The sequence below is a fragment of the Agrilus planipennis genome, unplaced genomic scaffold (genome assembly GCF_000699045.2).
Source record: "Agrilus planipennis isolate EAB-ADULT unplaced genomic scaffold, Apla_2.0 scaffold7, whole genome shotgun sequence".
Classification (NCBI taxonomy): Eukaryota; Metazoa; Arthropoda; class Insecta; order Coleoptera; family Buprestidae; genus Agrilus; species Agrilus planipennis.
Window position 1 is genome coordinate 40,817 of NW_020439340.1, and position 10,654 is coordinate 51,470.

General features: G+C 31.0%; 3 long non-coding RNA genes across 8 annotated transcripts in view; 2 read left to right on the top strand and 1 right to left on the bottom strand.

The window, feature by feature from the left end:
- Positions 1-75: 75 nt before the first annotated feature.
- LOC112903907 overlaps positions 76-10,654 on the top strand; it is a 19,321-nt gene continuing 8,742 nt past the window's right edge. Inside the window, exons 1-8 of one of the 3 annotated variants that reach the window (XR_003231949.1) lie at positions 2,355-2,680; positions 2,750-2,799; positions 3,162-3,280; positions 3,434-3,611; positions 3,833-4,083; positions 4,519-4,915; positions 5,835-5,953; positions 6,107-6,284. This is a non-coding gene — a long non-coding RNA (uncharacterized LOC112903907). Of the gene's footprint in view, positions 377-529; positions 708-2,354; positions 2,681-2,749; positions 2,800-3,161; positions 3,281-3,433; positions 3,612-3,832; positions 4,084-4,518; positions 4,916-5,834; positions 5,954-6,106; positions 6,285-10,654 lie in introns of those variants that run through there. The other 2 variants (XR_003231948.1, XR_003231950.1) reach the window with 2 other exon arrangements.
- On the top strand, positions 7,989-10,463 carry LOC112905700. 4 transcript variants are annotated; one of them, XR_003231951.1, is made up of 5 exons: positions 7,989-8,349; positions 8,712-8,830; positions 8,984-9,161; positions 9,383-9,633; positions 10,111-10,463. It is a non-coding gene; the product is annotated as an uncharacterized LOC112905700 (long non-coding RNA). The 4 variants fall into 4 exon arrangements; XR_003231952.1 differs by lacking the exon at positions 10,111-10,463 and adding an exon at positions 9,774-10,045; XR_003231953.1 differs by lacking the exons at positions 9,383-9,633; positions 10,111-10,463 and adding an exon at positions 9,246-9,286.
- Positions 8,850-9,450, bottom strand: LOC112905702. The gene is made up of 2 exons (XR_003231956.1): positions 9,359-9,450; positions 8,850-9,133 (listed from the first exon to the last, which is right to left on the bottom strand). It is a non-coding gene; the product is annotated as an uncharacterized LOC112905702 (long non-coding RNA).

Here is a 10,654-nt window from a genome sequence, read left to right on the forward strand (position 1 = left end):
GGTCACGTCGCCATTTTTAATGTTTTGTTATTTTATTCGTTTTTGACTGGTTTTTTATTACGTGTTTTTGTTTTACTTCATGTTTCATTTGTTTAATAGGAGTGTTTAATTCTTTTTTTTTTTTATTAATTTTCCGCATATATTTTGACTTTTATTTGAGAGTAAGGGAGAAAAGTGAAAAGGATTAAATTTTTAAATTATTTGCGTAACAGATATTAAATGAATTAATTAATAATTGTTTTTGTCCGTTTACACAGATTGGCCAACAATTGAGATAGATTGGAACTGATATCTTTGCTTACTGAAAAGATAAGTCGTCTCCTATGGTGTTTTAGCTGTTAACCTTTCATCTTGGAGGCTCTTGTAGTTAATTAAGGTGAGCATGCATACTATACTTTCTATAGGTAGTGTATTTATTTGATATTAACAAAGAAAAAGATTCAGCATTACTTTAACAATGTATCGTGCACATTATTTACTTAATACTTGATTATATCTGAACACTTTTTCATAAGATTTCATTTAACAGGAACATTAGAAGAACTCGGGATACCTTTAAATTATGAAATTATGGAGCATTGGTTGAATTAGTTCTCATTTGCCCTGCAAAGTAGTTGTGCCCATGGTTCTAAAGAAAGCATGAAAGTGCCTTTTTTTCATTGGGAACGAAGACAGTGTGCTGAAAAAGGATTTATGACAATGAAGTGGTATGTAACAGTATCAGTTAAAAATAGTAAATGATATCTTTAGATAACTTCAATTTCTTTGACATTTGTAATTTGTTTCAGTAGACAACTTTTAAACAACGTTTTCAGGAAGACAGAAGCAGAATTAATGTGGAACAGATCTTTCCATTAGTGTGCATGTTAACTGATTTATTCGATTTAAAAATGGTAATTAATTACTTTTTCTTGCCTGTTTCTATATAGATTGTTGTCCCACAAATGAGAAGGAATTGCAGTTAATTTTGGTGCTACTAAAACAACTGATGCTTTTGACGTCTTCACCTTGCAACATTATGCAGTTAATTTTTGCCGTAACAATGGGAGGCAATTGGAAATTAATTAATTTGGATGCAACCGAACAAGAAATTATCTGCAGTAGTATCCCTCCTAGATTTGGTTGATTTGCTCATCACACTGGTAGACTTTAGAACGCCACTTTCTACAATTAATTAAGGTGAGAATACATAACTTGATCAATATTAATTACTCTTTATTAATCTGTTATGAAATTTCTGTTAACAATTAGCTATTGTCAACAGTATAAATTGAGGTTATTGTGCATCAATATCACTTGACAGTTTTTATTTTCCACAGAATAAATTGATATTTATCATTGACGTATCTATAGAGTTTATCTATCTATGGTGTTTATCTAGCTATGAAGTTTATCTATCTATGGATTTTCTTTTTAACCTTTTGCTGTTGTCTATGTCATAAATTGAAGTGTTATTTGACGTTAATCTATGTCGTGATCTACGATTGTGATGTAGAATGGCGTAAAGTTGTTTGTTTATTTTTTAATTCAGCTATTTTACTTGCTTTTTGGTGCTTTTCTATTTGTGTTTCTTAATTGTAAGAGTAATTAATATGTTTTTTTGTCCATTTATGCAGGTTATACAATAAATGAGAGAGAATTAATGTTCAGTATTGTTATACTGAAACATAACATGTCTGCATGGGTGTGGTCTTTCCTGGATTATATTCTTGATTTGCTGTTTCGTCTTCGCCTTGTAACATCATGCAGTTAATTTTCGACCCATGAGCGAGTGCAACTGGATATTTATTTGAATTCCACTGAAATAAGAAATTCTCTGCTACAGTATTCCTCCTTGAGTTGGTTTACTTTTCACACCTGTAAACTTTGGAGTGTTACGTTCTATAATAATTAAGGTGAGGATACTTGATATAATTAATTTTAATTGCTCTTTATTGATCTGTTTGCCACCGTATCTGTTTCAGATCTACGTTGGAGAAGACAATGATGACCCTGTAGTTGAAATAGTTCATTGGTTTGATTGATTCATATTCTATTATTATTCTTCGTATTTGCCCACAGCATAAATTAAATTGACAAAACTTTTAAAGTTTATATCTTGACACAGACTCAGGTGGACACGTCGCCATTTTTAATGTTTTGTTATTTTATTCGTTTTTGACTGGTTTTTTATTACGTGTTTTTGTTTAACTTCATGTTTCATTTCTTTAATACGAGTGTTTAATTCTTTTTTTTTTTATTAATTTTCCGCTCAATGTCGTGATCTATGGTTGTGATGTAAAATGGCATAAAGTTGTTTGTTTATTTTTTAATTCAGCAATTTTACTTGCTTTTTGGTGCGTTTTTGTTGGTGTTTCTTAATTATAAATGTAATTAATATGTTTTTTTGTTCATTTGTGCAGGTTATACAATAAATAAGAGAATTATTGTTCAGTATGCTTATACTGAAACAGCCTATGTCTACATGGGTGTGGTCTTTCCTGAATTATATTCTTGATTTGCTGTTTCGTCTTCAACTTGTAATATCATGCAGTTAATTTTCGACTCATGAGCGAGTGCAACTGGATATTTGTTTGAATTCCACTGAAATAAGAAATTCTCTGCCACAGTATTCCTCCTTGAGTTGGTTTACTTTTCACACCTGTAAACTTTGAAATGTTACGTTCTATAATCAATTAAGGTGAGGATACTTGATATAATTAATTTTAATTGTTCTTTATTGATCTGTTTGCCACCGTATCTGTTTCAGATCGACGTTGGAGAAGACAAAGATGACCCTGTAGTTGAAATAGTTCTTTGGTATGATTGATTCATATTCTATTATTATTCTTCGTATTTGCTCACAGCATAAATTAAATTGACAAAACTTTTAAAGTTAATATCTTGACAGGGACATCAGGTGGCCACGTCGCCATTTTTTAATGTTTTGTTATTTTATTCGTTTTTGACTGGTTTTTTATTACGTGTTTTTGATTTACTTCATGTTTCATTTGTTTAATAAGTGTTTAGTTCTTTTTTTTTTTTATTAATTTTCCGCATATATTTTGACTTTTATTTGAGAGTAAGGGAGAAAAGTGAAAAGGATTAAATTTTTAAATTTCTTGCGTAACAGATGATATCTATTAAATGAATTAGTTAATAATTGTTGTCCGTTTACACAGATTGGCTAACAATTGAGAGAGATTGGAGCTGATATCTTTGCTTACTGAAAAGATAAGTCGGCTCCTATGGTGTTTTAGCTGTTAACCTTTCATCTTAGAGGCTCTTGTAGTTAATTAAGGTGAGCATGCATACTATACTTTCTGTAGGTAGTGTATTTATTTGATATTAACAAAGAAAAAGATTCAGCATTACTTTAACTATGTATCGTGCACATTATTTACTTAATACTTGATTATATCTGAACACTTTTTCGTAAGATTTCATTTAACAGGAACATTAGAAGAACTCCGGATACCTTTAAATTATGAAATTATGGAGCATTGGTTGAATTAGTTCTCATTTGCCCTGCAAAGTAGTTGTGCCCATGGTTCTAAAGAAAGCATGAAAGTGCCTTTTTTTCATTGGGAACGAAGACAGTGTGCTGAAAAAGGATTTATGACAATGAAGTGGTATGTAACAGTATCAGTTAAAAATAGTAAATGATATCTTTAGATAACTTCAATTTCTTAGACATTTGTAATTTGCTTCAGTAGACAACTTTTAAACAACGTTTCAGAAATGGCAGAAGCAGAATTAATGTGGAACAGATCTTTCCATTAGTGTGCATGTTACTGATTTATTCGATTTAAAAATGGTAATTAATTACTTTTTCTTGCCTGTTTCTATATAGATTGCTGTCCCACAAATGAGAAGGAATTGCAGTTAATTTTGGTGCTACTAAAACAACTGATGCTCTTGACGTCTTCACCTTGCAACATTATGCAGTTAATTTTTGCCGTAACAATGGGAGGCAATTGGAAATTAATTAATTTGGATGCAACCCGAACACGAAATTATCTGCAGTAGTATCCCTCCTAGATTTGGTTGATTTGCCCATCACACTGGTTGACATTAGAACGCCACTTTCTACAATTAATTAAGGTGAGAATACTTGACTTGATCAATATTAATTACTCTTTATTAATCTGTTATGAAATTTCTGTTAACAATTAGCTATTGTCAACAGTATAAATTGAGGTTATTATGCTTCAGTTTCACTTGACAGTTTTTATTTTCCACAGAATAAGTTGATATTATCATTGGTGTATCTATAGAGTTTATCTGCCTATCGTGTTTATCTATCTCTGAAGTTTATCTATCTATGGATTTTCTTTTTAACCTTTTTCTATTGTCTATGTTGTAAATTGACGTGTTATTTGACGTTAATCTATGTTGTGATCTATGGTTGTGATGTAAAATGGCGTAAAGTTGTTGTTTGTTTATTTTTTTCAGCTATTTTACTTGCTTTTTGGTGCGTTTTCATGTGTGTTTCTTAATTATAATTGTAATTAATATGTTTTTTGTCCATTTCTGCAGGTTATACAATAAATGAGAGAATTAATGTTAAGTATGCTTATACTGAAACAGCCTATGTCTACATGGGTGTGGTCTTTCCTGGATTATATTCTTGATTTGCTGTTTCGTCTTCAACTTGTAATATCATGCAGTTAATTTTCGACCCATGAGCGAGTGCAACTGGATATTTATTTGAATTCCACTGAAATAAGAAATTCTCTGCCACAGTATTCCTCCTTGAGTTGGTGTACTCTTCACACCTGTAAACTTTGGAGTGTTACGTTCTATAATGAATTAAGGTGAGGATACTTGATATAATTAATTTAAATTGCTCTTTATTGATCTGTTTGCTACTGTATCTGTTTCAGATCGACGTTGGAGAAAACAAAGATGACGCTGTAGTTGAAATAGTTCTTTGGTTTGATTGATTCATATTCTACTATTATTCTTCGTATTTGCCCACAGCATAAATTAAATTGACAAAACTTTTAAAGTTTATATCTTGACACAGACATCAGGTGGACACGTCGCCATTTTTAATGTTTTGTTATTTTATTCGTTTTTGACTGGTTTTTTATTACGTGTTTTTTTTACTTCATGTTTCATTTGTTTAGTAAGAGTGTTTAGTTCTTTTTTTTTTATGAATTTTCCGCATATATTTTGACTTTTATTTGAGAGTAAGGGAGAAAAGTGAAAAGCATTAAATTTTTAAATTTTAGACCCATGAGGCAGTGCAACTGGATATTTATTTGAATTCCACTGAAATAAGAAATTCTCTGCTACAGTATTCCTCCTTGAGTTGGTTTACTTTTCACACCTGTAAACTTTGGAGTGTTACGTTCTATAATTAATTAAGGTGAGGATACTTGATATAATTAATTTTAATTGTTCTTTATTGATCTGTTTGCCACCGTATCTGTTTCAGATCGACGTTGGAGAAGACAAAGATGACCCTGTAGTTGAAATAGTTCTTTGGTATGATTGATTCATATTCTATTATTATTCTTCGTATTTGCTCACAGCATAAATTAAATTGACAAAACTTTTAAAGTTAATATCTTGACAGGGACATCAGGTGGCCACGTCGCCATTTTTTAATGTTTTGTTATTTTATTCGTTTTTGACTGGTTTTTTATTACGTGTTTTTGATTTACTTCATGTTTCATTTGTTTAATAAGTGTTTAGTTCTTTTTTTTTTTTATTAATTTTCCGCATATATTTTGACTTTTATTTGAGAGTAAGGGAGAAAAGTGAAAAGGATTAAATTTTTAAATTTCTTGCGTAACAGATGATATCTATTAAATGAATTAGTTAATAATTGTTGTCCGTTTACACAGATTGGCTAACAATTGAGAGAGATTGGAGCTGATATCTTTGCTTACTGAAAAGATAAGTCGGCTCCTATGGTGTTTTAGCTGTTAACCTTTCATCTTAGAGGCTCTTGTAGTTAATTAAGGTGAGCATGCATACTATACTTTCTGTAGGTAGTGTATTTATTTGATATTAACAAAGAAAAAGATTCAGCATTACTTTAACAATGTATCGTGCACATTATTTACTTAATACTTGATTATATCTGAACACTTTTTCATAAGATTTCATTTAACAGGAACATTAGAAGAACTCGGGATACCTTTAAATTATGAAATTATGGAGCATTGGTTGAATTAGTTCTCATTTGCCCTGCAAAGTAGTTGTGCCCATGGTTCTAAAGAAAGCATGAAAGTGCCTTTTTTTCATTGGGAACGAAGACAGTGTGCTGAAAAAGGATTTATGACAATGAAGTGGTATGTAACAGTATCAGTTAAAAATAGTAAATGATATCTTTAGATAACTTCAATTTCTTTGACATTTGTAATTTGTTTCAGTAGACAACTTTTAAACAACGTTTTCAGGAAGACAGAAGCAGAATTAATGTGGAACAGATCTTTCCATTAGTGTGCATGTTAACTGATTTATTCGATTTAAAAATGGTAATTAATTACTTTTTCTTGCCTGTTTCTATATAGATTGCTGTCCCACAAATGAGAAGGAATTGCAGTTAATTTTGGTGCTACTAAAACAACTGATGCTCTTGACGTCTTCACCTTGCAACATTATGCAGTTAATTTTTGCCATAACAATGGGAGGCAATTGGAAATTAATTAATTTGGATGCAACCCGAACAAGAAATTATCTGCAATAGTATCCCTCCCAGATTTGGTTGATTTGCCCATCACACTGGTAGACATTAGAACGCCACTTTCTACAATTAATTAAGGTGAGAATACTTGACTTGATCAATATTAATTACTCTTTATTAATCTGTTATGAAATTTCTGTTAACAATTAGCTATTGTCAACAATATAAATTGAGGTTATTGTGCATCAATATCACTTGACAGTTTTTATTTTCCACAGAATAAATTGACATTTATCATCGATATATCTATGGAGTTTATCTATCTATGGATTTTCTTTTTAACCGTTTTCTGTTATCTATGTCGTAAATTAATGTCGTGTTATTTGACGTTAACCTATTTCGTGATCTATGGTTGTGATGTAAAATGGCGTAAAGTTGTTGTTCGTTTATTTTTTAATTCAGCTATTTTACTTGCTTTTTGGTGCGTTTTTGTTTGTGTTTCTTAATTATAAGTGTAATTAATATATTTTTTTTGTCCATTTCTGCAGGTTATGCAATAAATGAGTGAGAATTAATGTGCAGTTTGGTTATACTGAAACAGCCCAAGTCTGCAAGGGTGTGGTCTTTCCTGGATTATATTCTTGATTTGCTGTTTCGTCTTCGCCTTGTAACATCATGCAGTTAATTTTCAACCCATGAGTGAGAACAACTGGATATTTATTTGAATTCCACTGAAATAAGAAATTCTCTGCTACAGTATTCCTCCTTGAGTTGGTTTACTTTTCACACCTGTAAACTTTGGAGTGTTACGTTCTATAATCAATTAAGGTGAGGATACTTGATATCATTAATTTTAATTGCTCTTTATTGATCTGTTTGCCACCGTATCTGTTTCAGATCGACGTTGGAGAAGACAAAGATGACGCTGTAGATAAAATTTTATTGGTTTGATTGATTCATATTCTATTATTATTCTTCGTATTTGCCCACAGCATAAATTAAATTGACAAAACTTTTAAAGTTTATATCTTGACACAGACTCAGGTGGACACGTCGCCATTTTTAATGTTTTGTTATTTTATTCGTTTTTGACTGGTTTTTTATTACGTGTTTTTGTTTAACTTCATGTTTCATTTCTTTAATACGAGTGTTTAATTCTTTTTTTTTTTATTAATTTTCCGCTCAATGTCGTGATCTATGGTTGTGATGTAAAATGGCATAAAGTTGTTTGTTTATTTTTTAATTCAGCAATTTTACTTGCTTTTTGGTGCGTTTTTGTTGGTGTTTCTTAATTATAAATGTAATTAATATGTTTTTTTGTTCATTTGTGCAGGTTATACAATAAATAAGAGAATTATTGTTCAGTATGCTTATACTGAAACAGCCTATGTCTACATGGGTGTGGTCTTTCCTGGATTATATTCTTGATTTGCTGTTTCGTCTTCAACTTGTAATATCATGCAGTTAATTTTCGACCCATGAGCGAGTGCAACTGGATATTTATTTGAATTCCACTGAAATAAGAAATTCTCTGCCACAGTATTCCTCCTTGAGTTGGTGTACTCTTCACACCTGTAAACTTTGGAGTGTTACGTTCTATAATGAATTAAGGTGAGGATACTTGATATAATTAATTTAAATTGCTCTTTATTGATCTGTTTGCTACTGTATCTGTTTCAGATCGACGTTGGAGAAAACAAAGATGACGCTGTAGTTGAAATAGTTCTTTGGTTTGATTGATTCATATTCTACTATTATTCTTCGTATTTGCCCACAGCATAAATTAAATTGACAAAACTTTTAAAGTTAATATCTTGACAGGGACATCAGGTGGCCACGTCGCCATTTTTTAATGTTTTGTTATTTTATTCGTTTTTGACTGGTTTTTTATTACGTGTTTTTGATTTACTTCATGTTTCATTTGTTTAATAAGTGTTTAGTTCTTTTTTTTTTTTATTAATTTTCCGCATATATTTTGACTTTTATTTGAGAGTAAGGGAGAAAAGTGAAAAGGATTAAATTTTTAAATTTCTTGCGTAACAGATGATATCTATTAAATGAATTAGTTAATAATTGTTGTCCGTTTACACAGATTGGCTAACAATTGAGAGAGATTGGAGCTGATATCTTTGCTTACTGAAAAGATAAGTCGGCTCCTATGGTGTTTTAGCTGTTAACCTTTCATCTTAGAGGCTCTTGTAGTTAATTAAGGTGAGCATGCATACTATACTTTCTGTAGGTAGTGTATTTATTTGATATTAACAAAGAAAAAGATTCAGCATTACTTTAACTATGTATCGTGCACATTATTTACTTAATACTTGATTATATCTGAACACTTTTTCGTAAGATTTCATTTAACAGGAACATTAGAAGAACTCCGGATACCTTTAAATTATGAAATTATGGAGCATTGGTTGAATTAGTTCTCATTTGCCCTGCAAAGTAGTTGTGCCCATGGTTCTAAAGAAAGCATGAAAGTGCCTTTTTTTCATTGGGAACGAAGACAGTGTGCTGAAAAAGGATTTATGACAATGAAGTGGTATGTAACAGTATCAGTTAAAAATAGTAAATGATATCTTTAGATAACTTCAATTTCTTAGACATTTGTAATTTGCTTCAGTAGACAACTTTTAAACAACGTTTCAGAAATGGCAGAAGCAGAATTAATGTGGAACAGATCTTTCCATTAGTGTGCATGTTACTGATTTATTCGATTTAAAAATGGTAATTAATTACTTTTTCTTGCCTGTTTCTATATAGATTGCTGTCCCACAAATGAGAAGGAATTGCAGTTAATTTTGGTGCTACTAAAACAACTGATGCTCTTGACGTCTTCACCTTGCAACATTATGCAGTTAATTTTTGCCGTAACAATGGGAGGCAATTGGAAATTAATTAATTTGGATGCAACCCGAACACGAAATTATCTGCAGTAGTATCCCTCCTAGATTTGGTTGATTTGCCCATCACACTGGTTGACATTAGAACGCCACTTTCTACAATTAATTAAGGTGAGAATACTTGACTTGATCAATATTAATTACTCTTTATTAATCTGTTATGAAATTTCTGTTAACAATTAGCTATTGTCAACAGTATAAATTGAGGTTATTGTGCATCAATTTCACTTGATAGTTTTTATTTTCCACAGAATGAATTGATATTTATCATTGACGTATCTATAGAGTTTATCTAACTATGGAGTTTATCTATCTATGAAGTTTATCTATCTATGAAGTTCATCTATCTATGAAGTTCATCTATCTATGGAGTTTATCTATCTATGGATTTTCTTTTTAACCTTTTGCTGTTGTCTATGTCGTAAATTGACTTCGTGTAATTTGACGTTAATCTATGATAGTGATGTAAAATGGCGTAAAGTTGTTTGTTTATTTTTTAATTCAGCTATTTTACTTGCTTTTTGGTGCGTTTTTATTTGTTTGTTAATTATAATTGTAATTAATATGTTTTTTTGTCCATTTATGCAGGTTATACAATAAAGGAGAGTGAATTAATGTTCAGTATTGAAACAGCCCATGTCTACACGGGTGTGGTCTTTCCTGGATTATATTCTTGATTTGCTATTTCGTCTTCAAGTTGTAACATCATGCAGTTACTTTTCGACCCATGAGCGAGTGCAACTGGATATTTATTTGAATTCCACTGAAATAAGAAATTCTCTGCCACAGTATTCCTCCTTGAGTTGGTTTGCTTTTCACACCTGTAAACTTTGGAGTGTTACGTTCTATAATCAATTAAGGTGAGGATACTTGATATAATTAATTTTAATTGCTCTTTATTGATCTGTTTGCCACCGTATCTGTTTCAGATCGACGTTGGAGAAGACAAAGATGACCCAGTAGTTGAAATAGTTGTTTGGTTTGATTGATTCATATTCTATTATTATTCTTCGTATTTGCCCACAGCATAAATTAAATTGACAAAACTTTTAAAGTTTATATCTTGACACAGACATCAGGTGGTCACGTCGCCATTTTTAATGTTTTGTTATTTTATTCGTTTTTGACTGGT